The following is a 5,065-nucleotide window of genomic DNA, read 5'->3' on the forward strand; positions in this document are numbered from 1 at the left end:
TTTAGCCACTTTTCATGTAAAGATAAATCTGAACGAAAACACTGTTCAAAATCCAAAAAATACTCCAGCATAATATACTGGAGTTCCAGTATAATTTAACGGTCCAGTATAATATGCTGGAAGTTCATACACTGGTGCACCAATCTCCAGTATATTATGCTGGAACTTTTCATATTGCAGCAAAATAGTAGTTATTTTTCAATGACTTTGCAAACGCTGGCTATTTTTGAATGACCAGCCCGAAAACTGGCTAGCCCATGCTATTTTTACCTTGTATCACTGTGTTTTGACAATTTATTCTCAAGTCACTTCATTTCTTCTTACTCTATTTTCTTTTCCATTGTCAAGTTTTAATTATTTTACAGCTTATTTGCTTAAGTTAATACACTATTAAGGTAAGCATTTGCAATTTGCACACACAATGAATTGAAAAATAGAGAAAACAAGAAAAAATAAAGGGTTTTTTTTCACTTATAGATCACGCAAGAAATTATTTACATTCTGTAGCCGAAAAAGTGTATATAATTTGTATAAGTTTTATATATAACATGCAGAATGTATACATATACAAAAAAAATAATATTTTTTGGCTACTATTTTAATAGCGATTATATAATGTTATTTTTCATTATAAATAAATGTGTGGGGCAATCTTCTTAATAGCTTAAGATGGTACCATGGCATCCATTGAAGGTGATTATAGAGAATCCAATAAAGGGTAAGAAATGATTGCAATTTTTTGCTTAGGTGTATACCAATTACAACAGGGGGAAACCAAAAAAAGTCTTCAAGTTTCATAAGGGCCTTTGGTCCTTTTTGGGCCCAATTCATTTAGGGCCCACACTATACGGTCCTTACTTTAACTGTCCCCCCAACTTAAACAAATAGACAAGAAGGTTTCGACATTGAAAATGGGGTCCATTGGCCCATTACTCCATCAGTCAAAGTAATTGATTACCTCAAAAAGTAAGAGTAAAACTGGTGAATAGAATAGTCACTTTTTGAGTCGGCTTTAGAATTTGGCACTACAGGATATTATCCTTTAGTTTAAAAGAGGTAAACAATTGAAAATATGGCAAAACTCTAATAACCGTTCCAAAAATGGCCAACCCAACAAATTTTTCTAAAAAGTAATTAGACCATTTTCAAGTAGTCTCTTTTTTTTTTCAAAAAGAAAAATAGTAGCTTCCTGCGCAAAGTTAATAGGGAAGAATGATAAATTATCTCTCCTATAAGAATTTCAAGAATAACAATGTCATTTACTGGTTGTTCCTCATTGATCGTGTTATATTGTTATCCCAAAATAATGTTTATTTTGATAGTTTCATTAAAATTGATTGTATTGTATTATTAAATCTATTGTTCCGGAACAATGAGAAGTCCCCTTTTTTGAAATAGCCGATTTGGTGTGGTGGGATTGTTTCTTATTTTTCTTTCCAATTATGCCCTAACTTATTACTCCACAATTCTATTTTACCTTTTTTTTTGTTTTGCTATTTTAACTCCAATTCTCCAACTTATAACCTACTTTGTTTTTTTCCAAACCAATGTTAAAGGTGTTTTGTCGCCTTCTATTTTTTTTTCCTCCTAATTTGCTTTTAACTCAATTCTAATTAGTTGTGCTCCTTTAATTTGCCTTCTTCTGACTCGCTCCTTTGTTCTGCTTTCTTAAGGTGTTTTATCTTCTTCTGTATGTTTTTTTTTTGCATATTTTTTGATAAATTTAAAATTTAAAATTTAAACAATTGAGGGTATTTTAGTAAATTTATCAGTTACAGTACAGTACGATACAGTCAAACCAAACAACAAAATATTATGTAACAATAACAAACAATACAATTTATCCAAACATTATATTCATAAAATGACACGGTACAATATGATACAATACAATACATTATAAAACGATGGGGAACAATGATCCAAACAGAGTGTTAACTTTTCCCCATACTCCTACTAAAAGAGTTTTACGTTTGATCTTAATAATATAATTAACGTTTAAACAATTATATCACTATAAAGTAATTGCAAGTAAATATTTATAATAAAAATAATAGGAAACCTGATAAGAATGCAAGTAATCTATTATAACAGGTTAATGGAGTGTATAAATAATTTTTACATTGTTATCATATATAATTTAAATCTATGTTAAAAATTAAACCGCTAATAATTGAAGAAACAAGGTTTTAGCTAACAATATATTGAACATTTATCTAGAAATTTCATAAATATCCATAATTAGAGTAGTACTATTTTGGTACCATCTACAAAAAAAAAAACACTATATTTTTCATAATTCTACCCCTAAAAGTACAATAAAATTCACAAATGGCGACTTTTCATCTCATGTAATTGAAAAATAGTCAATGATATAAAGTTTTACTCCTGATTATTTTTTAATTATATAGGATGAAATGCATTAGTATTGAATGGGTTATGAAAGACTAACCATAAAAACGTCGAGAAAATAAAGCCCACATTTGCTCTTTTGTATAAAAATGATACTAGGTAGCCACTCTAAAGGGTTGTTATTTAAAAATTAGCCAATTCGTCCTAAATTTCAGTTTTTCAGAACAAAAATATCCTAAGTTGTCTTGAAGTTTAGATTTTTAGTTTAAAATTTTAGAACAAAATAAGTATTGGCTAATCTCTAAATAGCATCCCTGATAATGGCTATCTATGCACTAGCCCCCTCCTTTTGTACATTGGACAACAACAAAGAAATGAGATGGGTATGTATTTGGGATTACCAGCTATCATGGGACGATCAAAGAAAAAGATGCTATAGTTTATTAAGGATAGAGTCAAGACAAAAATAAAAGGATGGAAGGGTAAATTTTTAAGTACATCAGGAAAAGAAGTAATGCTTAAATCTGTACTTGCAGCAATCCCTACATATGCCTTGTCTTGCTTTCAACTCCCTGATGGTCTGTGCAACCGAGGGTAAAGAAAGATGCATTTTGAAAAATGGGAAAGATTATGTGATTTTAAATCAAGGGGTGGCTTAGGATTCAGGGATTTAAAGGCTTTTAATATGGCTTTGTTGGCTAAACAAGCTTGGCATATATTGTCGTATCCGGATTCGTTGTTAGCATAGCCAATGTGACTGTCTTAGCATGACAGTCTAGAATAGCACGACACGGAGAAAACCAATCCATGCCCAAGATGACATTGAAATCCACCATACTCAGTAATAACAGATCCACTTGGGTCTCCAGACCCCTAATAGTCACCACACACGACCGAAACACACGGTTTACAATAACAGTATCGTCCTTGACCAAGTTGACTCAGAATAGTGCTTCATTTGTATGGTCGGACGAGTGCGAGGAGAGCTTTCAGAAGCTCAAGACAGCCTTGACCACAGCTCCAGTGTTGGTTTTGCCATCAGCTTCAGGTTCATATATCGTGTATTGTGATGCTTCGAGAGTTGGGATTGGTTGTGTGTTGATGCAGGAGGGTAGAGTTATTGCTTATTCTTCTCGTCAGTTGAAGCCCCATGAGAAAAACTACCCCGTTCTTGATTTGGAGTTAGCTGTCATAGTTCACGTATTGAAGATTTGGAGGCATTACTTGTATAGTGTATCTTGTGAGGTGTTCACGATCATCGTAGTCTTCAGCATTTGTTCAAGCAAAAGGATCTTAATTTGAGGTAGCGGAGATGGTTGGAGTTGCTTAAGTATTATGATATCACTATATTGTATCATCCGGGGAAGGCCAATGTGGTGACCGATGCTTTGAGCCGAAAGACAGTGAGTATGGGGAGTTTGGCATACATTCCAGTTGGGGAGAGACCTCTTGCAGTTTATATTCAGGCCTTGGTCAATCGGTTCGTGAGGTTAGATATTTCGGAACCCAGTCGGGTATTGGCTTGTGTGGTTTCTCGGTCTTCCTTATATGATCGCATCAAAGAACGTCAGTATGATGATCAACATTTGCTTGTCCTTAAGGACAGAGTTCAGCATGATGATGCCAGAGATGTGACCATTGGAGATGATAGGGTGTTGGGGATGCAAGGCCGGATTTCTGTGCCCAATGTGGATGGACTTCGGGAGTTGATTCTGGAAGAGGCTCATAGCTCGCGGTATTCCATTCATCCGGGTGCCGCGAAGATATATCAGGATTTGAGGCAGCACTATTGGTGGAGAAGAATGAAGAAATATATTATAGGATTTGTAGCTCAGTGTCTCAACTATCAGCAGGTGAAATATGAGCATCAGAGACCGGGTGGCTTGCTTCAGTAGATGGATATTCCAGAGTGGAAGTGAGAGAGGATCACTATGGACTTTGTTGTTGGACTTCCACGGACTTTGAGAAAGTTCGATGCTATATGGGTGATTGTGGATCGGCTTACCAAGTTTGCGCACTTCATTCTTGTGTGTACTACTTATTCTTCAGAGCGGTTGGCATAGATCTATATCCGGGAGATTGTTCGTTTGCATGGTGTCCTAGTTTCCAGCATTTCAGATAGGGGCACTTAGTTTACCTTGCAGTTTTGGAGGTCTGTGCAGCGAGAGTTGGGTACTCAGGTTGAGTTGAGCACAGCCTTTTATCCTCAGACGGACGGGCAGTCCGAGCGTACTATTCAGATATTGGAGGACATGTTGCGTGCTTGTGTCATTGATTTCAGAGGGTCATGGTATCAGTTTCTACCGCTTGCAGAGTTTACTTATAACTACAGCTACCAGTCGAGTATTCAGATGGCTCCATATGAGGCTTTGTATGAGAGGCGGTGTAGATCTCCAATTGGTTGGTTCGAGCTCGGTGAGGCTAGGCTATTGGGGACTGATTTGGTGCAGGATGCTTTGGAGAAGGTGAAGGTGATTCAGGAGAGGCTTCGTACAGCGCAGTCGAGGCAAAAGAGTTATGCGGACAGGAAGGTTCGAGATGTATCCTACATGGTTGGTGAGAAGGTTCTATTGAAGGTTTCACCCATGAAGGGTGTTGTGAGATTTGGGAAGAAAGGAAAATTGAGTCCGCGGTTCATTGGCCTTTTTGAGGTGCTTCGGAGGATTGGGGAAGTGGATTATGAGCTTGCTTTGGCACCCAGCTTGTCGAGTGT

Source organism: Nicotiana sylvestris, chromosome 11 (assembly GCF_000393655.2).
Source record: "Nicotiana sylvestris chromosome 11, ASM39365v2, whole genome shotgun sequence".
Lineage (NCBI taxonomy): Eukaryota > Viridiplantae > Streptophyta > Magnoliopsida > Solanales > Solanaceae > Nicotiana > Nicotiana sylvestris.